Source organism: Sus scrofa, chromosome 3 (assembly GCF_054392235.1).
Source record: "Sus scrofa isolate SSC_HxYL_T2T_F1_AM1 chromosome 3, Sscrofa_HxYL_maternal_Yorkshire_Landrace_v2.0, whole genome shotgun sequence".
NCBI classification, from domain to species: domain Eukaryota; kingdom Metazoa; phylum Chordata; class Mammalia; order Artiodactyla; family Suidae; genus Sus; species Sus scrofa.
This window is the reverse complement of record NC_139385.1, coordinates 35,630,281-35,656,305: the sequence shown is the minus strand read 5'-3', so window position 1 is coordinate 35,656,305 and position 26,025 is coordinate 35,630,281. Positions and strand designations below refer to the sequence as shown.

Genomic DNA, 26,025 nt, shown 5'->3' with positions numbered 1-26,025 from the left:
AGCTTTGCAGCGTGAGGGGCTGCTGGCAGAGCCTCACGGGAGAGCTGAAAGGGGTGGGCAGGTGGGAGGTGGGGAAAGCTCTCCAGCTTTCCTCTCAGTGGCAGGGGCGGGGGCGGGGGTGGTGCAGAGACTAGGAGGGAAGCTACTCCCCCTTTCTGAAACCCTGTTTTGGTTCAGCCCAACCAGCCTCCTTGGGATGCTCAAGCTTGGCTTTTTTGCAGTGTCTTCATTTGTGAGAACTGTAAATCCTTCCGTCTCTCCCTCTCCTCCCGCCCCCCTTCCCAACAGACAGGATGCCCAGGCCTCCTTTATCTTATGGATCTTCCTTTACCTTCCTTCTCCCTTTACCACCAATGTTCTAGAAAGGGCCCACACCTGCCATCCACAGCCGACGCTCTCTTCAACCCCTGGCCATCCAGCTTCTGAGCCTTAGTCTGTGGAACTGCGACTCTGGCCCAGAATTACACAGGATCCTACATCAGTCACTCTTGCCTTTTTGGGTCCCTTTGGGAACTTGATGAAAGTTGTGACTTCCTTTCCTGTGAAAACATACTCTTGTATCCACATACAAATTTGTAAATAATCTCAGGAGTTCATGTACCTTCAAAACCCCACCCTTGATCTCTAGGATAATAATCTATTATTGAGCATGAAACTCAGAGGATTTCTCTTTCTTTCTTTCTTTCTTTCTTTCTTTCTTTCTTTCTTTCTTCCTTTCTTCCTTTCTTCCTTTCTTCCTTTCTTTCTTTTTTGGCCATGCCCTGTGGCATGCAAAACTTCCCAGACCATGGATTTAACCCATTGCCACAGCAGTGACAATGCCAGATCCTTAAACACTAGGCCACCAGGGAACTCCCAGAGGTGTTTTGTTTTTTTTCTTCTTTTAAACCAGCTTTGGGGTTGAAGAACCTGGGTTCTAGAGTCAGACGGCTTGTTGTCGATCCTGGCTCCACCCTTTGCGTCTATGGGAACATGAGCCTCGCTGAGCCTCAGTTTCTCAATGATAAGATGGGGATAATAATATCTCCCTTTACAGGGTTGTGGTGAAACTTAAATCAGTTCTTTCAGTTCAGACGTTTAAAACAGTACTTGGTGCATATTAAATAGTCTCACATTCATCATCATCAGGTTGCATCATTGTTTTTTTTATTTTTTTATTTTTTATTTTATTTATTTATTTTTTTTTTTGTCTTTTAGCTATTTCTTTGGGGCTGCTCCCACGGCATATGGAGGTTCCCAGGCTAGGGGTCTAATCGGAGCTGTAGCCATTGGCCTACACCAGAGCCACAGCAACGCGGGATCCGAGCCTCGTCTGCAACCTACACCACAGCTCACGGCAACGCCGGATCGTTAACCCACTGAGCAAGGGCAGGGACCGAACCGGCAGGCAACCTTATGGTTCCTAGTGGGATTCGTTAACCACTGCGCCACGAGGGGAACTCCCGCATCATTGTTTATTATTCTCACTGACCTCATTAATTCCAGACCAAACATGGTTCCATAGCTGACTCACAGATATACCCTGCAGGCTCTACATTAATCTTTAAAAAGTGAATTCGGAGTTCCTGTCATGGCTCAGCAGAAATGAATCTGACTAGGAACCATGAGGTTTTGGGTTCAATCCCTGGCCTCGCTCAATGGATTAAGGATCCGGCGTTGCCATGAGCTGTGGTGTAGGTCACAAACGCAGCTCGGATCTGGCGTTGATGTAGGCCGGTGGCTACAGCTCCGATTACACCCCGAACCTGGGAATCTCCATATGCTGCGGGTGCGGTCCTCAAAAGACAAAAAGACAAAAAAAAAAAAAAATCATTGACAACATTCAGAAATTAAGAATTTACACAAAAATCTGATTTTTTTTTTTTTTTTTTTTTTTTTTGGCTTCTCTTAGAAAGTCAGATCTGACAATCCTAGGTCCCCATTCCCCCCTGGCATCGTGGACTGGAGCCGAGTATCTGCAGGAGTTCTTCAGTTTTCCATACTCCCCACCCATCCCCAGCCCTGAAACCAAGACTCCAGAGCCCAGGATCATTGCACACACAGAGTCGTATTCCTTACGCTCAAGAAATCCTTCCTGTACCCAGGAAATTGAAAACCAGACCAAGGAAGTGGTATGTTTTTTGAAAAGAAAGCATAAATCAATCTCTGTAAGCAAAGACAATCCTTAGGAGTTTTATGCTGAAAACACCCGCACTCACTTGCTGAACTGCCCAGCCTGGCGGGCATTTGCATTTTCCATCCCTGGCTCCGTGAGATGTGTCCCCACTGGCCATTGTTTCCTTCCTGTTCATGTTTTGTCCCCCACCAGCTTCCTTGTCACCGCCCCAAAGCACTTCTCTTTCCTCTCCTTCCCCATGTGTGGGAATGACATAGGTTTTAGAGCGGAATAAACCTGGTTCAATCCTAATGCTTCTGAGCTTCCGGTTTGCGTCTATGGAAAGGGTACAGTATCAGGTTGCCTTATCGGGTGGTTTGAGAATTAACCAAGAGCATGTACATCCAGTCCTTGGCATGACGCCTGGCAAAGAGTGATTGCTCAATAGTGCTAGTTCCTTTCCTCTGGTTAAAGGGGGAGCCTCTTCAAGGTTCTGTCCCCCGACCCTTCCGCTCACTGTCCAGTCCTCCGGGGGTAGCAGTTACTGAACCAGATGAGGAAGTGACCTTGAACTGCACAAGTAGAGCCCTCTCGACCCAGACCACATGTATCTCCAACTCAACTTCCCTCAGCGAGATCCAAGAAAACCCACAGAAATTCCGGCCTCCCCACCCCAAGAGGACGTGAGATGAGCGCAGTGGAAGGAAGGAGACATTGGTCTCAACGGAGTGCAGTCAAACTCTCACACTCTGGCAAAGGTTATCCGCATGAATAACCATGCGAGCTCCTTGCTAGGACCTCAGAAGTGCCCGTGCAAGTGATGAACCCTGAAGCTTAACCTTAACGACCTTGACGACAGAGTCACCTCTGTCCATACCCGCTTCGGTCTGGCCAAATGGGATTGACACCCACTGCCAAGACCCTGCTTGTGTTGGTCCATCATCCTGTCAATCACCCGTCTGCCATGAACACATCCCAACGTTTTTCAATGAATTCTCTTCCATCCTCTTCCATACCCTTAAAGAATCTCACCTTGTATGTCTCTTATTGATTATGGCAGAGGCGACCTTGTGTTTTAGTCTTCCGTTCATTCAACACACGTTTGTTGAATGCCCATCATGTTTCAGCTATTGTTTGGACATTAGGGATACCCCCAAAGAAGCCAAGTCCTAGCATTCTTGGAGCTGATAGCCTAGTTGGGGTATACCTTATAAGCACCTTAAAATGCAAATAAAATCATTTCAGAGAGTGATAGGGCCTTGGAGAGCCTGGCCATGGAGTGACCAGGGGAAAGGAATGCTGCTTTAGCTGATGGTATGAGAGCCCCCCCCCTTTTTATCTTATTTTAGGGCCACACCTTTTTTTGTTTGTTTGTTTGTTTTAATTGTAGGGCCACATCTGCGGCATATGGAAGTTCCCAGGCTAGGGGTCAAATCGGAGCTGTAGTTGCTGGCCTAGATCACAGCCACAGCAACGCAGGATCCGAGTCATGTCTGCGATCTACACCACAGCTCATGGCAACGCCAGATCCTCAACCCACTGAGCGAGGCCAGGGATCAAACCTGCGTCCTCATGGATGCTAATCAGATTCATTTCCACTGAGCCACAATGGGAACTCCATGAGAGGCCTTTTTGATGAGCTGACCCTGGATAATGAGAGGAAGCCTGCCCCAAGAAGAGCTGAGGAAAAGGCATTCTGGGCCTAAGGAACAGCAAGCGCAAAGGCAACAAGGCAGAATACTGGCTCCGGATAAATTATATTGGGGGACACTCTCATTCCTGTCTCTAATGAGCCTTTAGTCCCTGCACAGCATACAGGATCCCCCAACTTTTGTCTCCTACCTAGATCTTTCCTTCAGAGCAGGATCCTTTTCTGTTTGGAAGTTCTGGACTCTGCTTCAAAACATGCCTCTTTTGCAATTCCCGTTGCTGTTCAGCAAGTTAAGAACCCAACATAGTGTCATGAGGATGTGGGTTCAGTCCCTGGCCTCATTCAGTGGGTTAAGGATCCAGGGTTGCCACAAGCTGTGGCAAAGGTTGCAGAGGGAGCGTCAGTGTTGCTGTGGCCGGAGCATAGGTGGCAGCTGCATCTCCGATCTGACCCCTAGCCCAGGAACTTCCATATGCCATGCGTGTGGCCTTAAAAGAAAAAAAAATGCGTGTTTCATGTTCTGGAGCAGGAAAAGCCTCTGGTTGCGTGTTAATTAGTGATAGGCTGCTAATGTATTACTTCATCTCAGATTGTGTCTGTGCTTCTCAACAAAACTTCGGATGGAAAACAAATGCCTTGATTTCAAAATGTGCCTGTGACAGCAGGAATGTCGGTCAATGTGGCAGGTCAGTAGAAGAGATATTTTTAGACATGGGTGAGTGCTCAGGCCCTGCAAACCATCTGAGGTGTGGTGACACCAATATTGGTGTGTTATTTTTCTGTTGCTCCTCTAACATATTTCGAAGATTTTAGTTGCTTAAAACAACATCTATTGGAATTTCTATTGTGGCTCAGCAGTAATGAACTGGACTAGTGGCCATGAGGATGTGGGTTCGATCCCTGGCCTCAGTCAGTGGGTTAAGGATCCGGCGATGCTGTGAGCTGTGGTGTAGTTTGCAGACCTGGCTTGGAGCTAGCATTGCTATGGCTGTAGCATAGGCCAGCAGCTACAGCTCCGATTGGACTCCTAGCCTGGGAACCTCCATATGCCACCATGGGTGCAGCTCTAAAAAAAAAGTCTATGTATTATGTCATGGTTCCAAGTATAGAGTGACTCAGTGTGTCTTTTGCTTAGAGTCTCACCAAGGTGTCAGCAGGACTGGATTCCTCTCTGGGATGAATCCATTCTAGTTCATTCAGCTTGTTGGCTGAATTCAGTTCCCCATGGTTGTGGGACTGAGGTTCCTATCTCCAGCTGGGGGTTGTTCTTTGCAACTGGAGGCTGCCAGTGTGTGTTCCTTCTCATGCTTTCCAGGTGGCCCCCTCAAGCCACAGTGGGATGACCCCCTCTCATGCTTTGAATCTCTACAACTTCTTCTGCTGCATCTCTCTGCCTCCAACCAGAGAAAGTTCTCTGCGTCTAGGGACTTTTAAAGTCATGTAATTATATTGGGCCCCTTGGGAAAATCCAGACTCTTCTCCCTATTTCAAGGTCTATAACCTTAGTCACAGCTGCAAAGTCTCTTTGGGCATGTAATGGAAACTCGTCGTAAGTTCCAGGGGTTATGGTGTGGACATCTTTGGGGGACATACTGTCCCCCACGCTGGGCAAGGAGGCAGAGGAGTGGGATTTGCACCCTGGCTCTGACACTGACTGTAATTCTGAGCACACCTGTTCATCCCCTGAGTTCCAGCTTCTACCTCTATAGGGAAGGGATGAGAGCCAAGGCTTAACCCTATCCTCCTCCCATTTTACTGTTTCAGTTTAAAGAAAACTACACGCACAAAAGCACTTCATCACCGCAGCATGCATTTATGAGTTGTTGTTATTATGGTTCCTATATTGCGTGGTGCTATGGTGGCTCTGATGCGCGCTCTCTGCCACCTCCAGTAGTTCTCCAGCAGGATGGAGCAGCTTTGACAGAGGTGGCTAACCATCTGGGCTCTGGAGCCGTCTTGCTTTTACTTTAATCCTGGTCCCTATTTACCCCATGCACCTGCCTCTTTGGTGTAGGGTGGAGCCGTGGCTGCGCCCCGTACCACAGCTCACCCCACGAACCCAGCCGAGTTTTTAAGCTGCATGCTTTGGTTTCACCACCTGTAAAACGGAGAAAGAGTACCATCTGCCCCATGTGGTAATTAAAACAAAGAAATGAGTTCATAGATACAAAGTGCTTGGAACAGGGCCCGACACAGTGGCCGCCGCTGTCATCACCATCATCAGCAACCACATCCCCACAGCCTTCACAGCCTTTGTACCATTTGCAAGCATCATCTTTGTCTGTGTGGTTGCTCAGTGTCTATTACTCACACTGGATTTAAGATCCATAAGTGCTATTATGTTGAGGGGAGTTGATCCTGCAGGATTTTTAGTTATGTAAGTCATCCAGAATGCGTTTCGTACACAAGTGGAAACAGTGAGGATAAAGCGAGTGTCTCCTTTGGAAACTATATGTCTTCCTGGTCCCTTCTGTCCTCCCCAGAGAGAGGTGGCCCAAAGTCTGACAGTATCAAGTGTTGCTGTGGGTGTGAAAAATGGCAATGCCCAGACATTGTAAATTGATATAGTCGCTGTGGAGGGTAGCCTGGCAGTGGGCATTAAAATTAAAAATGAACATTTCTCATGCCTCAGCAGTTTCACTTCTCAGAAGACACCTTAGAGCCGCATTGGCACATACACGAAGGGAGCCCCAGAGAAGGATGTTCACGGCTGCATCCTTCCTAATAGCCAAACTGGGACAACCTAGGCCTTCATCAAAAGAGGAATGGTGAGGAGCTCCCCTCGTGGCACAGTGGAAATGAATCCAAGTAGGAACCATGGGGTTGTGGGTTTGATCCCTGGTCCCGCTAAGCCGGCGTTGCTGTGAGCTGTGGTGTAGGTCGCAGATGAGGCTCGGATCCCACGTTGCTGTGGCTGTGGCTGTGGCGTAGGCCAGCAGCTACAGCTCCAACTAGACCCCTAGTCTGGGAACCTCCATATGCCATGGGTTCAGCCCTAAAAAGACAGAAAGATTTAAAAAAAAAGGGGGGGGGAATGGTGAAATAAAACAGCATCTTCTGAGAGGTGGTGCAAGAAATAAATGCAGAACTTCGAAATCTCTATTATCAAATTTCATATTTTTATTTGTACTTTACTTTTTTTTCTATTTATGGCCACACCTGTGGCATATGGAAGGTCCCAGGCTAGGGGTTGAATTGGAGCTTCTGCTGCCAGCCTACACCACAGCCATGGCGAAATGGATAGAAAACACATCTGTGACATACACCTTAGCTTGCGACAATGCCAGATCCTTAACCCACTGAGCAGGGATCAAACCTGCATTCTCACAGACACTACGTCAAGTTCTTAACCGACCGAGCCACAAGGGAACTCCTGTACTTTACATATTTTAATAATAACAAACTTGCTATGAGCCAGATCCTATTTACTCATTTAATTTTCACAACTTGGAGTTCCCGTCGTGGCGCAGTGGTTAACGAATCCGACTAGGAACCATGAGGTTGCGGGTTTGGTCCCTGCCCTTGCTCAGTGGGTTAACGATCCGGCGTTGCCGTGAGCTGGGGTGTAGGTTGCAGACGCGGCTCGGATCCCGCGTTGCTGTGGCTCTGGCGTAGGCCGGTGGCTACAGCTCTGATTCAACCCCTAGCCTGGGAACCTCCATATGCCGCGGGAGCGGCCCAAAAAATAGCAACAACAACAACAACAACAAGACCAAAGACAAAAAAAATAAATAAATAAAATAAAAAATAAATAAATAAAAAATAATTTTCACAACTTTATGAGGTGGGTACTATTATTATCTCTATTTTATAAATGAGGAAAGTGACACGCACAGAAATTAAGTAACTCCGCCAAGGTTGCCCAGTGGACCTAAAATTTGAATCCAGGCATCTGACTCCCAAATAAGTGGGGTTAATCACTATGCTAAACAGCTTTTCTTTTTTGTAGCATATAAAATATATTGATATAATAACTCATGTCTTAATGTGTAAAAAAAAAAGCAACATGCAGCAACTGAGGATTGTTTAAAGTTCAAAACTTTCTGGGTTCTTGATCACAGAACTTTCAGGATAGCTATAGAACAGTATATAGCCATGAAAAGGACAAAGTAGGTCTTTATGGTCCAGTTTTGTCTCTCACTCTCTCTGTTTTTGTGTGTGTGTGTGTGTGTCTTTTTAGGGCGACATCCATGGCATATGGAGGTTCCCAGGCAAGGGGTCAAATCAGAGCTACATCTGCCAGCCTACACCACAGCCACAGCAACATGTGATCTGAGCCACGTCTGCCACCTACACCACAGCTCATGGCAACACCAGATCCTTAACCCACTGAGCAAGGCTGGGGATCGAACCCGCATCCTCATGGATGCTAGTCAGGTTTGTTATCCCTGAGCCATGATGGGAACTCCCAGTTTTGTCTTGTTTGCGTGCACTTCTCTGGTGCTTACCAAGGTGCCTTAACATGGTAAGAACTGGTCAGGTACCAGGGAATGAAGGATTCAGCTTCGTCCCGTGTCTGTCCTAGCCTGACTCCGAAGGTGGGGAAGGGGAGCCCAGACCTAGGTCTTTGTATTCCTTGCTCCCCGTCCCCAGGCCTGTGTTCCCAGGTCCTAGCTGGACAGGTGCAGGGAGGCTCAGGTTTCTTGGAGCATGGGGATAAGATCTTCAAGGTGAAGTGACAGAGCAGGGGAGTCCTGGGACAGCAATAAGGTACTTAAAAAAAAACTTCTAGATCAACTAATTGAGCACAACAAGGTTACCGAATGTAAGGTCAACACAGAAAGACATGTATGAGTCTCTTACTAGCAATGACAGCAATGAACCATTTGAGTCCAAAATTTAAAATACAGTGCCTTTTACAATTGCTCCAAAAGATAAAATAATAAAACACATTGTTATAAACCCCAAAAATGTACAGAAATTTTGTGCTAATAGTTTTTAAATAGTGATGAAAGACATGCAGAAAGACCTAAATAAAAGGAGAGATATAACCTGTTCATGGATTGAAAGACTCAGCATAGCATGGATGTCAGTTCTCCCCAAACTGATGTATAGGTTGAAAACATGTCTTATCAGAATCCCAGCAGTGTTTTTCCTAGATATAGACAATATGATTCTAAAATTTACATGGAAAGGCAAAGGAACCAGACTAGCAATGTTCTAGAAGACTATAAAACAACATTGAAAAAGAAGGAGAAAGTGGGAGGTTATGGGCTTACTCTGATGTCAGGGCTTATATAAACTAATTGAAATTATGTGGTATCAGCAGGGAAGAGACATAAGGATAAAAGAATCGGAACAGAGAACTAAGACATAGACCCAAACAAGAACAACCAGCTGATTTTTGACCAAGATGCCAAAACAGTTGGCCATCCAGGAGTTCCCGCTGAGGTGCAGTGGGTTAAGGACCTGGTGTTGCTCCGGCTATGGCATAGTTTGCAGCTACGGCTCAGATTGGATCCCTGGTCTGGGAACTTCCACATGCCATGAGTGAAACCAAACAACAACAACAAACAATTGGCCATCCAGAAGTAAAACATGATCTTCCATCCAAGCTCCCTACCTTGTAAAAAATTAACTCAAAACGGACCCTTGGTTTAAATATTAAGCAGGAAACCATAACACTTGCAAGAAAATATAGGAGAAAATCTTCATGATCTAGGGTTAGCCAAAGAGTTCCATAGGTATTAAGAGAGAAAATATTAAGTTGGACCTTATCAAATTTGAAACTTCATTTTATGAAAGAACCAGTTATGAAAATGAAAACAGTCACAGATGGTGAGAAAATATTTGCCAATTTTTGGATCCAGAATGCATAAAGGACTTGGACTCAGAATAGATGAAAGACTTGGATCCAGAATATATAAGAAACTTTAAAGACTCAACAGCAAAAAAAAAAAAAAAAAAAAAAAAGAGATAGACAGACAGAAAAATTCAATTAGAAAATGGGCAAAAGATGTGAAGAGACATTTCACTAAAGAGGAAATATAGATGGCAAATAATCACATAAAAAGATGAAAAAGATGCAGCCATTAGAGAAATGCAAAGTAAAGCTACAGTGAAATATAACTACACACCTATTAGAAAGGCTCAAGTTAAAGAAAAATTGACATACCAAGTGCTGATGAGGATGTGGAGCCCTGGCTCTCTCCCCCTTTGCTGGTAGGAATGTAAAATCTAAAATGGTATGATGGGAGTTCCCGTAATGGTTCAGTGGTTAACATATCCTACTAGGAACCATGACGTTGCGGGTTCGATCCCTGGCTTCACTCAGTGGGTTAATGATCTGGCGTTGCCGTAAGCTCTGGTGTAGGTCACAGACGTGTGTTGCTGTGGCTCTGGCCATAGGCTGGTGGCTACAGCTCTGATTAGACCCCTAGCCTGGAAACCTCCACATGCTGCGGGTGCGGCCCTAGAAAAGACAGAAAGACAAAAAAATAAAAAATAAATAAAATGGTATGATGACTCTAAAAAAGAGTTTGGCAGGAGTTCCCTTTGGAGCTCAGCAATTAACGAACCCAAATAGGATCCATGAGGATGTGGGTTTGATTCCTGGCCTTAATCAGTAGGTTGAGTATCTGCCATTGCCATGAGCTGTGGTGTAGGTCGAAGACGCGGCTCAGGTCCTGCGTTGCTATGGCTGTGGTGAAGGCCTGCAGCTGTAGCTGTGATCTGACCCCTAGCATGAGAACTTCCATGTGCTGCAAGTGGGGCCCTAAAAAGCCCCTCCCCCCCAAAAATTTGGCAATTTCTTAGAGTTAAACATGTACTTAGCATAGGACTCAGCAATTGCACTTCCACACATTTAAAACATAAGAACCACACAAAAACCTGTACATGACTGTTCATAGCAACTTTTGAAAAAAATTTTGACATATAGTTGATTGACAATGTTGTGTTAATTTCTACTGCACAATAAGGTGATATATATATATATATATATATATATATATGCACACACATATATATGTGTATATAAATATGCTTTTCTTATTCTTTTCCATTGTGGTTTATCATAGGATTTTGAATATAGTCCCCTGTGCTCTGAGGTGGGACCTTGTTGTTTCTCCATCCTGTATATAAAAGCTTGTCTCTGCTAATCCCAAACTCTCAATCCCTCCCTCCCCCAGCCCCTTTTCCCTTGGCAGCTACAAGTCTGTTCCCTGTATCTGTGAGTTGTTTTTGTTTCGTGGATATGTTGATTTGTGTCATGTTTTATTTTATTTTATTTTATTTATGTTTGTCTTTTTGTCTTTTTAGGGCTGCACCCACAGCATATGGAGGTTCCCAGGCTAGGGGTCAAATGGGAGCTGTAGCTGCCACCCTACACCACAGCCACAGCAACGAGGGATCTGAGACGAGTCTGTGACCTACACCACAGCTCATGGCAACACCAGATCATTAACCCACTGAGCGAAGCCAGGGATCAAACCTGCAACCTCATGGTTACTAGTTGGGTTTGTTAACCACTGAGCCACAATGGGAACTCCCCTGTGTTGTATTTTAGATTCCACATACAAGTGATATCATGTGGTATTTGTTTTTCTCTTTCTGATGGACTTAGTATGATAATCTCTAGTTGAATCCATGTTGCTGCAGATGGCATTATTTTAATTCTTCTTTAGGGCTGAGTAGTATTCCATTGTGTGTGTGTGTGTGTGTGTGTGTGTGTGTGTGTGTGTGTGTGTATCACATCTTTATCCATTTAAGTTGTTTCCAGGTGCTGGCTATTGTAAGTAATGCTGTGTTCATAGCAGCTCTATTTGTAATTACCCCGAATAGAAACAACCCAATGTCCTTCAACAAGCAAATGGATCAGCCAAGCACTACTCAGCCACAACAGCGGATTCATTATGGATTCATCCAACAATTTGGGTGGATCTCAAGGGTGTTATGTGGAGGGAAAAAACAGACCAGTTTCAAAAGTTTACATACCATGTGATTCCATACAAACGGTATCTTGAAATGACGACTTGATAGAGACGGAGAACAGATCGGTGGTTGCCGGAGTTTAGGGTTGGAGAGAGTCTAACTGTAAAGGGGCCGCAAAACAGAGTTTCTTTGTGGTGACTGAACAATTCTTTATCCTGACTGTGATGGTGGTTACATAAATCTATAAATGTGTTAAAATTTATACTAAAAATTTTTTAATGAACGATGACCTGCAGAAATCTGTTACGTCCCATAGTTTAGTTTCCCATTTCGTTTCATAAGTTTCTGTAGTTTACTGTTGTGCCATTGTCAGGTTCTGGGTTTTGAAAATGTACCCTGGTTATGTAAGGTGTTAGCCCTGGAGAAAGCAGGGGGAAGGTATATGAGAACTCTGCATTATTTTTGTAACTTCTTTGGAATCTAAAATTATTTCTAAGTTAAAAACTTAAAAAAAAAAAAACATTAAAGGGGCTTATTTATAAAAGTCTGGGGATAGCAATAGAGCAGTATAGAGCCGTAAAAAACAACAAAGTACCTTTATGGAGCCGTCCTGGCTTATCTACAGTCATCTCCCCAGCGCTTACCACAATGCATAGCAAATCGCGAGCAACGAGGGACTGGGGAGTAAATGCACACGCTCCGTGCCATGTCTGTCCTCATCTGACTCTGAAGGTAGGAGAAAGGAGCCCAGACCTTCGTGCTCTATGCTTCCCCTCCCCCAGGTCCCGGGATCCTGGCTGGGCAGGTGCAGGGAGGCTCGGGTTTCCTGGAGCCCGAGATGGGTGTCTGTGAGGCTGAGTGGCAGAGCTGGGGATTCCTGGAAACGCCACAAGCAGATGGGCAGAGGGCACCAGGGCCGAACTAGGTTTCGGGCAGAACCCCATCTTCCCAGGGTTCCTTTCTGGCCATTTGCTTGGGCGGATGGCCCCGGGCAGAAGGAGCCCCTTTTCTGGCATAAGATTGGGCTTTGGGCTGCTCTGAACGGCCTGCCTGCAGCTCTGTGAATTGTACTGCTCTGCTTGGAGCCTCTTAGGCCTGGGTTTCAATCCCCATTGCAGCTTCCTAGTTGGGTCATCTTTTTTTTTTTTTTCTTTTTTCTTTTTAGGGCCACACCTGCAGCATATGGAAGTTCCCAGGCTAGGGGTCAAATCAGAGCTTCAGCTGCCAGCCTGCACCACAGCCACAGCAACACTGGATCTGAGTCGCATTTGTGACCTACACCACAGCTCAAGGCAACACCAGATCCTTAACCCACTCACTGAGCAAGGCCAGGGATTGAACCTGCATCTTCATGGACACTGTGTTGGGTTTTTAATCCCATGAGCCACAATGGGAACTCCTAGCTGGATGATCTTGAAATGGGTCACCATCTCATTGAGCCTCAGTATTTCCATCTGTAAACCAGAAATAACATCCCCTTACCTTGCCAAACCCTTGTGTGGGTATCAAGATTGTTCGGGTCAGGGACTGAGAGCTGGGTAGGTTATCCGTGTTCAAGGGAGATGATGCCTTCACCTTCTTCTTTGTAAGGCGCATTGGGCGCCAATGGAGATGGTGGGTACTCCTGCATTCTAGGTGGGTTTCTGGGCAGGTTTGTTTTTCCCACTGATCCACTGCACTGACTTCTCTCTGTATCTGGCTTCAGGTAAGTTAAACCAAACATATAGGGAAACCTCAAAGGGATGAAGGAGCCTTTCAGGGCAGGGATGTGGACAGGGCTTTGGTGAAGGTGCCAGGATGCTGTTGCAGGGGATGGATCAGGCTCCTTGGATTCATATCCCAGCTCTACTCTTTATCGACCTTCAGGCACCATATTTAAGGTCATAGAATCTCAGTTTCCCCATTTGAACATCAGGACAAAGGCCCCCAACTCAGAGGTTTGTGTGAGCATTACAGATTTTAAAAGAGGAGTTCCTGTGGGGGCACAGCAGGTGAAGAATCTGACATAGAGTCCAGGAGGATGCAGGTTCAATCCCTGACCTCGCTCAGTGGGTTAAGGATCCAGCATTGCCACAAGCTGCAGCATAGTTTGCAGATTTGGCTCAGATGCAGTATTGCCATGACTGTGGTATAGGCCAGCAGCTGTAGCTCTAAAGCTCTGATTTGACCCCAAGCCCAGGGAATTTCCATATGCAGGTGTGGCCCTAAAAAGAAATAAGAATAAGAATTTTCAAATAAGCAAAAAAAAAAAAAGGGGGGGGGGAGCTCCCATTGTGGCTTAGTGGTTACGAACCCAACTAGCATCCATTGCACGTTTGATCCCTGGCCTCACTCAGTGGGTTAAGGATCCAGCGTGGCCGTGAGCTGCGGTGTAAGTTGCAGACACAGCTTGTATCTCGCATTGCTGTGGCTGTGGTGTAGGCCAGCAGCTATAGCTCTGATTCGACCCCTAGCCTGGGAACTTCCATATGCCACAGGTGTGGCCCTAAAAAGCAAAAAAAAAAAAAAAAAAAAAAAAAAAAAAAAAAAAAAAAAAAAAAAAAAAACCTAAGAAAAATAAAATAATAAATAAATATTTTAAAAGAAAAAAATACTGGATGCAAAGCACTTAGCACCATGCCCTGCAGCTGAGGGTTCTCAGTAAGTGACAAGGATGATCATGGCTGATCGTCTCCTTTGTCCACATCTTTACTGCTCTCATGCAGGGAAAGCCGTTACAGAAGTTGCAGGTGCCTGGAGCTGTTGAACTGCATCCTTTTCCACCCCTGTGGCTGTCACGAGGAGTCAATGTCTAGCCATCGCTCCAGAGCCAAGGCCACTGCCCCCGTGTCCTGTCCCCTAGGCAGCCTCCTAGGGGACAGGAGGCTATTATCTGGGTTACCTTCAGCCTCACCCAACTCACTCCCCGGAAACTGGGCCCCAGCGTTCTGGGCCAGATAACATCCCCTGTGTCCTCAGATGCCCTGAGCATCAGTGAGTAGACACCTGGGCCTGGGAGGGGAGGGCCAGGAGTGAAAGCCCGACTGTGATTGGCCAGCAGGCTCTCAGCGGGCACACTGAGGAGAACTCAGTGTTCTGGGGGGCAGGCTTTTGCTGCCCTTTGCAGGGCTGCTGATGTCCCCTCTGGCCTCGCTGGCTGGCCCTCCCAAAAGATACGGGTCTTAGGAGACGGCAGAGCTTCAGAAAGAATTCAGTCCATGGAGTCCCCATCATGGCTCAGCAGTTAGCGAACCAGACTAGCATCCATGAGGACATGGGTTTGATCCCTGGCCTTGCTCAGTGGGTTAAGGATCTGGCGTTGCCACGAGCTGTGGTGCAGGTCGAAGATTCAGCTCAGATCCCACACTGCTGTTGTTCTGGTGTAGGCAGGCAGCTAAAGCTCCGATTGGACGCCTAGCCTAGGAACTTCCTTATGCCATGGGTGTGGCCCTAAAATGACAAAAAAAAAAAAAAAAAAGGAAGGAAGGAAGAAGGAAGGAAGGAGGAAGGAAGGAAGGAAAGGAAGGAAGGAAGGAAGGAAGGAAGGAAAGAAAGAAAGAAAGAAAGAAAGAAAGAAAGAAAGAAAGAAAGAAAGAGAAAGAAAGAAAGAAAAAGAAAGAAAGAAAAGAGAAAGCCTTCAGTCCAAAGCTCTTATTTTCTGATGAGGGAACTGAGGTCCATAGAGGGTGGATGACGTCCAGCACAGGCAGGAGAAAAAAGCTCCCAAAACCTGGTTTCCCAGCTCACGGCTAGAGCTCTGCCCGCTCCCCAGGTTACTACAGAGTCAGAGACAACGGGGTTCAGCCCCAGACTCCCCCGCTTGTTCACTGGGGAAGGCAAAGCTGCCGTGGACATCACTCTGTGCCTTCGTATTACCACCTGTGAAATGGGATCGTAACATGAACCTCACAGGACAGCTTTGAGGATGAAAGAGGATGGGAAAGACACTTGGCTGGAGCATGGTAGTCAGTGAATGCGTGTGGATATTAAGTTGACTTCTGTTGCTTTCCGTGTGCCAGACACTGTTCAGATGCCATGCACGTATCCGCTCACTCCATCCTCCCGACAGGCAGGTACTGGTTCAATGTCACCCTACAGCAGAGGAAGTGGAGGCACCGACTCACCGAGGAACTCCCATGCCACTGGGGATTCGAGCTGATTACTTAGGTTATAGCATAGTGTGCAGCCGACCTTGGTTTTTCGGTAAAAGTGTGAGACTTAGAGGCTGGGCATCGTGGTGGTAGGACCAGGAACCAGACCATTTTGACCAGGAGACTCCCCAGGCGTTCTCAATGAAGGGCCTTGGGAATGGGTGTGTGGGGTCTGGTTGCCATGACAACAGAGCCTGCAACAGGAGGGGCCCAGAGATTGGAAATGTCCAGCAGGAAAGAGGCAAAGGATTGTCCTGCTCCAAATGCCAGTACTTCCCCAACGGAGAGACCTGTTGATGTTTCTCAAAACATCCAGGCTGTCTTTGAGGAGAGACCCCAGGGCAAGCCTTTGATGAGACGAGTCACTTGAGGTGGGGCATCTAAGGGGCCTGTAGGATGGGGCAAGGCACCTGGGGCCCTGGGCCTCTCTCTGGGTCACCTAGGGGAAAAAATACAACGAAGAAAGATCAGGTTTAGATGAAGTCAGTGCTTCCCAATCTTTTGTATATGGAACAACATTCATTGCTTCAATAGTTACATTTTTTTTATGGTCCCTTTAGTGCCACAACCACAGCATATGGAAGTTCCCAAGCTAGGGGTCGAATAGGAGCAGCAGCTGCTGGCCTGCACCACATCCTCAGCAATGCTGGATCTGAGCCATGTCTGCAACCTACACTGCAGCTCCGGGCAGCACCAGACACTTAACCCACTGAGCAGGGCCAGGGACTGAACCCAAGTCCTCATGGATACTAGTCAGGTTCGTTACTGCCGAGCCATGACAGGAACTCCCATTAGTTACATCTTTTAACACGTACTAGAAAAGTAACGGGCACATCAGATTCGCAATTAAATGGATGTTATATTTAAGATGAGTGTAAAGGAAGTAGTTAAGTTTGTTTTGAAGCAGATAGAAAATGCTCAGTAACAAGGCCAGCGTGGGTTTGCAAAAATCAGGAAGGTTATTGGAGAATGATGGACCATAGGGAACCTCTGGACCCGGGGTGCCCCCCAGCAGCCATTGTGTTCCTAAAATGGGCATCAAAAACCATGATGGGGCACAAAGTGATTAAAAAGGGAAATTCACTGCTACTCAAGTGACAGATGAGGGGATGGAGGAGAGGGTGCCCCATATCCCCTTTCTCTGTTTTGCCACTGCGAGCTCAGGTCTGTGTTGGTATCAGCAGGGGGTCCTACCCTCACCCCCTCCCCACCAGAACCTGCCAGGGAGAGAGGGACCAGGCCTGGGCCCTGCCACTGCTCTTTGTCATTCAGGCCATATTATCTTAGTTTCTAAGGGCTGCTGTGGCAAAGTGCCACCAGCTGGGTAACTTCAACAACAGAAATTTGCGGTCTCACCATCTGGAGGCTGTAAATCCAAGGCCAAGGTGGTGGCAGTCTTGCTTCCTTCTGATCCTGGGAGGGGCAGCTGTCCCAGGCCCCTCTCCGAGTCTGGTCTACATCCTCGGCTTGGAGACGGTGCTCTTCCTGCATCTTCACATCGTCTCCCCTCCGTGTGCGTCTGTCTCTGTGTCCAAATTCCCGCTTTTCGTGAGGACACCAGTGTCAGCAGATTCAGGTCCTCTGTAATCAGGGTCGACCGCATCGCACCTTGACCATCAGCAAAGACTGTTTCCAAACAGTCACCTTCACAGGTCCTGGGGTGAGGAGCTCAATGTCTTTGGAAGCGAATCAATTTGACCCATACCTAATCTGTTTCAAGGAGGGGAAGGGAGGTTTCCCACCAACCCAAGCCTCCCTGCCCTGGCTCCAGGCCCTCCGCAGTCTCTGTGCGGTCTGCCCTGCCTTGGCTTCCAGGAAGGGTAGGTTCCCTCCATCAGTGGAGACAGAAGTATGGTCCCAGGGTTTGCTCTCCCAAACCCCAGAGGAGTCAAAGCTGCCGGAGGATGTTCCATTATACCCCAAACAGCTGTGGCAGCCCCTGCATTGAACTTGACCTCGCAGAGAGCACGTTCAAGTGTGCTTCTCCCCAGCCTGCGTGATACTCCCCTTCCTAGAAACCGGCTTGAAGTACCGAGGAGCTATGTCACCGCAAGCAGAACACAGTCAGCAGGTGGCAGGTCCCCAGGTAGGAATCTTCTGATCCCCAAATCTGCTTTCACACCACCTGATTTGTCCACAGCACCCTTTCTGCCTTTTTCTCTTGGGAATTCAGTGACCACCCCCCCCCCTATTTTTTGCTCTTTTTAGGGCTGCATCCGCAGCATATGGAAGTTCCCAGGCTAGGGGTATAATCCGAGCTGCAGCTGCTGGCCTATACCACAGCTACAGCAATGCCAGATCCAAGCCATTTCTGCAACCTACGGATTGTCTGGCAACACCGGATCCTTAACCCACTGAGCAAGGCCAGGGATCAAACCCACAACCTCATGGGTCCTAGTTGGATTTGTTTCCTCTGCATCACGATGGGAACTCCCTCAATGACTTTTTAAAGAGGCATTTTATATAATCTTGGTGCAAAATGCAGCACTGCCTCCTGCCTCTTGAGGGCTGTGGAGCAGTAGTCATGCTGCTGTAACTATTATTACCGCACTAATATGCTTAGATCAGGTTACTGAAATGTACAGCAGACACTTTTCTAAATGTTCATCATATGTTAAAGCTCAGCAACTCCATGGCATAGGCACTATCACGTCCCCACTTTTCTGATGAGAAAACTGAGGCTCTATGATAATCGCCTGAGGACACGCAGCACTGGAATCTGGACTCATGGACTGCACCCTCCTCTCCTTGTCACAGCCTCCCACATAAGTGCCTGTTGACAGAAGGGCCTAAATGTGTTTGCCCACCACCCAGTCTTTTGCTATCATCATACTGCTATGAATTTCCTCGTACTTGTGTGATTTCTGCATGCAGGTGAATATATATCAGAGTGGAATCGGTGGGTCCCAGGGTCTATGTATGTATTTATTTTATTTTTACCCTGATTCTGTGCCTCTCCTACTAGTGAGCAGAGAAGCAGCCAGGCTATAAACTAACTCTGCCTTGATCACTGATTCTTCGTTTGTTTTTTTTTTTAGGGCCTCACCCACAGCATATGGAAGTTCCCAGACTAGGGGTCTGATGGGAGCTGTAGCCACCGGCCTATACCACAGCCACAGCAACATGGGATCTGAACCACATCTGCGACCTACACCACAGCTCATGGCAATGCCGGATCCTTAACCCACTGAGCAAGGCCAGGGATCGAATCCGCAACCTCATGGTTCCTAGTCGGATTCGTTTCTGCCGCACCACGATAACTCCATGATCACCGCTTCTTATTCAAGGTGATGTAACAAATATGTATTGCACCACTCCTGGGCAGAGAAAGGATGGGTCTTTTTTTTTTCTCTTTTCTTTTAATGGTCACACCGGTGGCACATGGAAGTGCCTGAGCCAGGGATTGAATTTGAGTCACAGCTTCAGTTGCGGCAATGCTGGATCCTTTAACTGATTGCGCCGGGCCATGGATTGAACCCACACCTCTGCAGCCACTGCAGTTGGATTCTTAACCCACTATGCCATGGCAGGAACTCCAAAAGGATGAGTCTTGAATGCTATCCTCACAGTCTAGCAGAGGTCACAGACCAATCCTTAGGTAACTGCTTCCTGCACTACCTACATCTGTCATAGTCCAGGGTTTCACAGGTCTGGGTCAGAGTCTGGCCTGGGATGGAACCCCAGTTCCACTGTGCATGCTCCTGAAACATGATGACTTTATAATACACCTTCACCATTGCTAGCACCCTGACACTCTGGGCCAGCCCCCACCCCAACCTTCAAACACTCTCTAGTCTGAGTAGCAGCTGCCTCCTTTTTATTATCCCTGCCGAGCCCAGAGACATTAACAATTTTGTCAGGGTTACGCTGCCAGATTGTCTCTCGCTCTCTCTTTTTTTTCCTGGAGACTCCAGAAATCTGGCTTTTTTATGTGAAGTGTTCTGACTTTTTAATGTTAGCAACTAATTAGGATTAAAAACAAAAAAGCAACAAAAACCCACTGTTGAGGCCAAATTAAACCCATCTGCAGACCAGATGTGGCTGGTGGGCCACCCGTTTGCTTTGGAGTCAGGCAGGCATGGCTTTGCATCCCAGCTCTGCCACTCAGGAGATCCGTCACCACATCATCATTGGAAGCCTGGGTGTCCTCCTCTGCCGAAGGACATAATAATCCCCACTTAGCGTGATGGAGTTTGAGTGATGGATGATCCGGGTAAGGAACCTGACTCATTACTGGCTCTCCATAGGTGGTAGATCATTGCTATCATGAGGGCAATGACCTTAAATGAAGTCAGGGCTGTGGTAGGTGGAGATGCTCAAGGGAAGCTGATCCCATGTTGAGCTTGTCAGGTTTTGGCTGCTGGGGAGACACCCAGATGGACTTGTCCAGAGGCAACTGGAAATGTGTGCGGAGGAGGGAGATTTTCGTGCGTGGGAGGGGTTCTTCTCTTAAGAGTGTCTCTTTCCATTGAGGTGAGACCTTCTTTTTTTTACTCTTTATCTGAAAGTTCCCGGCCTTCTGGTCACCACCTTCATGTTGGATGCTTTAAAGGCTTGTCGTCATCGTTTCCTGGAAAATAACACAACCCTTTGTCTGGCTGCTCTTCTTTTCTATTTGTTTGTTTGGAGAGGGTTGGTTGGTTGGTTGGTTTTTGTTTGTTTGTTTGTTTGGCCACGCCTACAGCATGGAGAAGTTACTGGACTGGGGATCGAACCTGCGCCATAGCATGATAATGCAAGATCTTTCACCACTAGGTCCCAAGGGAACTCCAACTGCCTGCTCTTCTGATGGGAGTTGAACCTGGGAGGAGAAAGTCAAACCAGGGCTGGTTCTTAGAGGAAAATGGCAGCACATGAGGCAGAGGTGATGGAGGTTGAGGGCATAAGTTCCATCCTGAACAAGGAACTGGAGCAAAATGTGCCGACAAACATTTCCAAAAGAGAATTCTCACTTTTTGGAAGAACCCCTAGACTTGTTAGGAGATGTGGGCTCTCGTTGCTGTTGTGCTTTGTATTCTCTGTGACCTTGGCTGAGTCACTTCCACCCTTTAGCCCTGGGGTCATCATTTGTAAATGCAAGTGTGTTGGACTGTGTGCAAGTTTTGCCAGGGCTACCAAAACAAAGTTCAACTGATGGGTGGTTCAAACAGAAGTTTATTTTCTCACCTTCTAGCCTTCTGGAGGCTAGAAGTCCAAGATCAAGGCACTAGCATGGTTGGGTTCTGGTGAGAGCTCTCTTTGGCTTGTGGGTGCCCATCATGTGTCTTCACGTGGTTGTTTCTCTGTGTGCTTTGGTGTCCTAACCTTCTTATAAAGACACCACTCATATTGGATGGGGGCCCACCCTAATGACATCATCTTAACTTCATTACCTCCTTAAAAACCCCATCACGTGTGGTCACTTGCTGAGGTATTGAGGGTGAGGACTTCAGTACATGAATTTGTGGAGGGGGCCCAATCCAGCCCATAACAGACCAGATCAGTGCTTCCCAAAGTATGGCCTCCTGCTGCTGGTGGAACTAACTTCACATCAAATGCAGAAATAAGCCTTAAAGGACAATCAGTTCTTAAAGAAGATGTGGTACATATATATGATAGAATACTACTCAGCCATAAAAAAGAACGAAATAATGCATTTGCAGCAAATGGGTGCAACTAAAGATTATCATATTAAGTGAAATAAGCCAGAATGACAAATACCATATGATCTCACTTGTATGTGGAACCTAAAATAGGACACAATTGAACCTATCTATGAACAGAAACAGACTCGTAGACATAGAGAGCACACTTGTGGTTGCCAAGGGGGAGGGGTTGGGAGAGGGAAGGAGTGAGAGGTTGGAATCAGCAGATGTAAACTATTATACGTAGAATGTATAAACAATAAGGTCCAACTGTCTAGCACAGGGAACTATATTCAGTCTCCTATGATAAACCATAACGGAAAAAATATTTTTAAAAAGAACGTATATATGTGTAACTGAGTCACTTAGCTAATAGCAGAAATTAGCACATTGTAAATCAGCTATAATTCAATTTAAAAAAAAAAGGACAATCAATCCTTTTGATTACTTGAGGAAGGAGGTTCAGTACTAATGTGCCTTGAATACCTTTTTGACACTAAGCAGAGCATATGGAAAGCAGGTCTCAGGCACAGAGCCATGGGCAGGCAACTCTATCTGTCTTAGTTGCCTATAGCTGTGTAACAAACTACCCTGAAACTTCTTGGGTTGAAACAATTCACATGTAGTGCACCACAGTTTCCATGTGTCAGGAATTCAGAAACAACCTCGGTGGGTAGTTCTGGTTCAAAGTTTCTCATGAGGTGCTGTCACCTAAAGGGGTGCCTGGGACTGTGGATATACATCTTGAAGGTGCATCAACGTAGTGCTGGTTGTTGGAGGGAGACCTCAGTTCCTCGTCATGTGCTGCTTGATCCTCCTCATATTGCGGCGGCTGGCATCCTCCAGGATGAGCGATGGAGAAAACGAGAGGGCAAGAAGGAATTCACAGTGTCCTCTATGTCCTAGCTTCAGAAGTCATGCACTGTCGTTCCCACAGTCTCCTATGGAGAGATGGTGGAATGAACAGGGCACAGGCCAGCCCTATTCATTTAGGAAGAAACCACACCAGGGCAGTTACACGAGGTAAGGATCACTGAGGGCCAGCTCAGAGACTGACGCGATAGAAACTAATGAGAGTTTTATTTTCTGGGTAACCCTTTCTCCGGTTCCCTCATCTGTATTTGTACACAGAGAAAATATATATTAATATGCATACTCATTGAATTTACATGACTGATATTCTATATTTAAATATATAATCTACTTTTTTCCCCATTCAAGTCTATGTTTTTGAGATCCATCTATGTGGCTCTAAATGGATCTGGTTCAGAGTTCCCGTTGTGGCTCAGCAGGGTAAGCACCTGACATAGTATCCATGAGGATGCACGTTCTAGCCCTGACCTCGCTCAGTGGGGTAAGGATCTGGCATTGCAGCAAGCTGTGGCGTAAGTCATAGATATGACTCGGATCCAGTGTTGCCTTGGCTGTGGCATAGGCCTTTAGCTACAGCTCCAATTCGACCCCTAGCCTGGGAACTTCCATATGCAACAGGTGCAGCTGTTTAAAAAAAAAAAAAAAAAGATCTGGTTCATGCCATTAAATTATCTGGTGCCTTTTTTATTTATCCACCCCCCCCACACACACACACACATTTCAATGGCCATTTAGATTATTTCCAATTTTCTGCTTTTATAACAACAATGACTGAAACATCTTCATTCATGTCCTAGGAGAGATCGCAAGAAGAGAAATTGCTGAGGTATAGAATACATGTATTTTATTTATTTTATTTCTTTTTTATTTTTTGTCTTTTTGTCTTTTCAGGGCCGCACCTGCGGCATATGGAGGTTCCCAGGCTAGAGGTCAAGTCGGAGCTGTTGCTGCCGGCCTACACCAGAGCCACAGCCACGCCAGATCCGAGCCGCATCTGCGACCCACACCACAGCTCACGGCAAGGCCGGATCCTTAACCCACTGAGCAAGGCCAGGGATTGAACCCACAACCTCATGGTTCCTAGTCGGATTCGTTTCCGCTGTGCCACAACGGGAACTCCTATTTCATTTTTTAAAATGATAGTTGATTTACAATGTTGCGCCAATTTCTTTTTTATTTTTATATAAACGAAAGTATAGTTGAGAATATGAGTATTTTATATTTTACTGACTGAGGCCAGTTGCCCTTTGTAACAGTTATCCTATTCACACTCCCCCACAAAATAGTACCCATTTCTCCACTATATCAGTAACCCTTGATGTTGTCAGACATTTACCTTTTTGCCAACCTGATGGGTAGAGAAATGGTATCTCAATGTTTTAACTGCGATAGGAAACACATACCATAAAAGTTACTATCTTAAGGAGTTCCCGTCATGGCTCCATGTTTACAAGGCCGACCAGTATCCATGAGGATGCAGGTTCAATCCCTGGCCTTGCTCAGTGGGTTAAGGATCCAGCGTTGCTGTGAGCTGTGGTGTAGGTTGCAGAAACACACGCGTTGGTCTTTTGTGATTGACTTATTCACTTAGCAAAAGTTCTCACGTTTTACCCATGTTGCAGCATGGGACAGGTTTTCCTTCTTTTTCGAGGCTAAATAATATTCCATTGTATGAGATATACTCATTTTTCTTTATCCATGCGTCTGAAGATGGATCTTTGGGTGGCTTCCACCTCTTGGCTATTGTGAATCTTCTTCTGTGAACACGAGTGTACACATACCTCCTTTTTAATTCTTTCAGACACATACCCAGAAGTGGGATTGCTGGATCTTGTGGCAATTTTATTTGTCATTTTTGGAGGAGCCTCCGTTCTCTTCCCCAGAATGGGCCATGCTGCTTTCCATTCCCACCAGCAGTGCACAAGCATTCTGACTTCTCCCCAGCTTCACCCATACATGTTATTTTTCTGTGTTTTGTTTGGTTTTTTTTTTTTTTTTTTTGAATGGCGACCATTCAACATTTTAATCTTTTACCTCCTTGAGCAGAGAGAGGTTGGACAATTTACATAATCGCACTTGAACAATGAGACGTTACAGAGATTGAGTCACTTGCCATAAAGCGCAGGGCTGGTCAGGGGGGCCAACGAGCCAGCACCCAGCACCCAGCACCCGTGTGGCCCATACCCCCGCGTGCTTTCTGCTGCATGACCCAGCCTTTAAACTTGCAGTGCTTCTTTAAGAAAAGAGAGGAGCAGGGCAGAGCAGTGCTCGCTTCTGCATGCCTGCCTGTTAGGCCTCTGACAAGTGGGGCATCCACAGAGCAGTATTGTTCTTGGATCCGCAGGCCAAGCGGCATTCCCTGCAGCCAGGAGGAAGCGGTTCTAAGCTAATACCCTGGACGGGAAGTGTGTGCCCAGAAGATTAGCTCCATTGTGTGCGGCTGGACACTTTCCACCAACTTTGTTTATGGGACAGATTGTTTTGGTGAAGTTGTTTGCTCCGGTGAGGCTCTAAGCTCCTGAGGCCCGCTGGCCGCACAGAGGCCACATTTACCGGTAGCCCGGAGTGTGGCCCGGAAAGGCCCAGAAAGGCACGGGTCCCCTGGGGCACTGCTGGAGTCTGTCTGGGGCTTCCTTGAAAAGTAAAAATGTGGCCCTGTTTTATCTTATTTTATGTTCATTTATTTTATTTTCATTGACCTTCCTTTTAAAATTGTGCTTATTTTATTTTACTTTATCTTTTTATTTTGCCTATTTTATTTCACTTTATCTTTTATCTTACTTATTTTATTTCACTTTATCTTACTTTTATTTCACTTATTTTATTTCACTTTATCTTACTTATATTTTGCTTATTTTACTCTCTTTTTACTTTTATTTTACTCATTTTACTTATTTTGTTTCACTTTACTTTTATTTACTTTACTTTCTTTTATTTTAGTTATTTTACTTGTTTCGCTGTATGTTTTATTTATTTTACTTTCTTTTAGTTTGCTTATTTTATTTCACTTTCTCTTCCTTTGATTTTACTTATTTGATTTTGCTTTATTTGCTTTATTTTATTTATTTCATTCCATATTCTTTTAAACACTGGCTTTGTAACAGGGTGGTGGACTTTTCTTCCCTCTTGGCTCATGTTTTGTGTCCCTGTCTGCCTCCCATGTCAACTCACCTCTGGACACTTCCACATGTGTTGGGATTTTAAGGATTTGTTCCCCCCACTTCTTTCTGCCAGAAGCATCACACACCTAATAGCCCACACTCCCTTGCACCCATTTGTTCCAAATCAGGGAGCAGATGGCGCCGTGGGGCGCGTGGTTCACACTCCTCGCTGAGGCCACTCGGCAGCTTTCCTCGGGTGGTCTGAGAGCACACAGGGGGTCTGGCATGTGGTGCAGATGCCAGCTGCTAACATGTGCTCCCTCTTCATTGTTCCATCTTCCAACCCACCCAGCCAGCCACCCACCGAGCCAGACGTGGGGAGGGGGATGGGGGCATTACCCCGAGCTTCCCTTCTGTTCCCAAACCTCAAGCATTTAGGCCAGGCACCCTGGCAGAGAAGGATGCGGAAATAAGGAGGAGATAGAAAGCTTCTTAGCTTCCCCAAGCCTCAACTGTCTTATCTGAAAAATGGCATGACGCAGCCACCCTGGATCCCAAGGTTATTGAGAGTCAAGGACATGGGCAGCTAAAGCACCTAGTTCTTTGTAGGTACTTGGGAGACACTCAATAAATGGTTCCTGTTATTTCCTGAGTGCCCGCTTTGGGCCAGACCCTGTGC

General features: G+C 46.4%; 1 protein-coding gene across 1 annotated transcript in view; it reads left to right on the top strand.

Annotated features, from left to right (window-relative positions):
* Nucleotides 1-26,025, top strand: part of MRTFB (myocardin related transcription factor B) — a 296,254-nt gene that overhangs the window by 45,710 nt on the left and 224,519 nt on the right. The gene's annotated exons all lie outside the window — the stretch shown is intronic.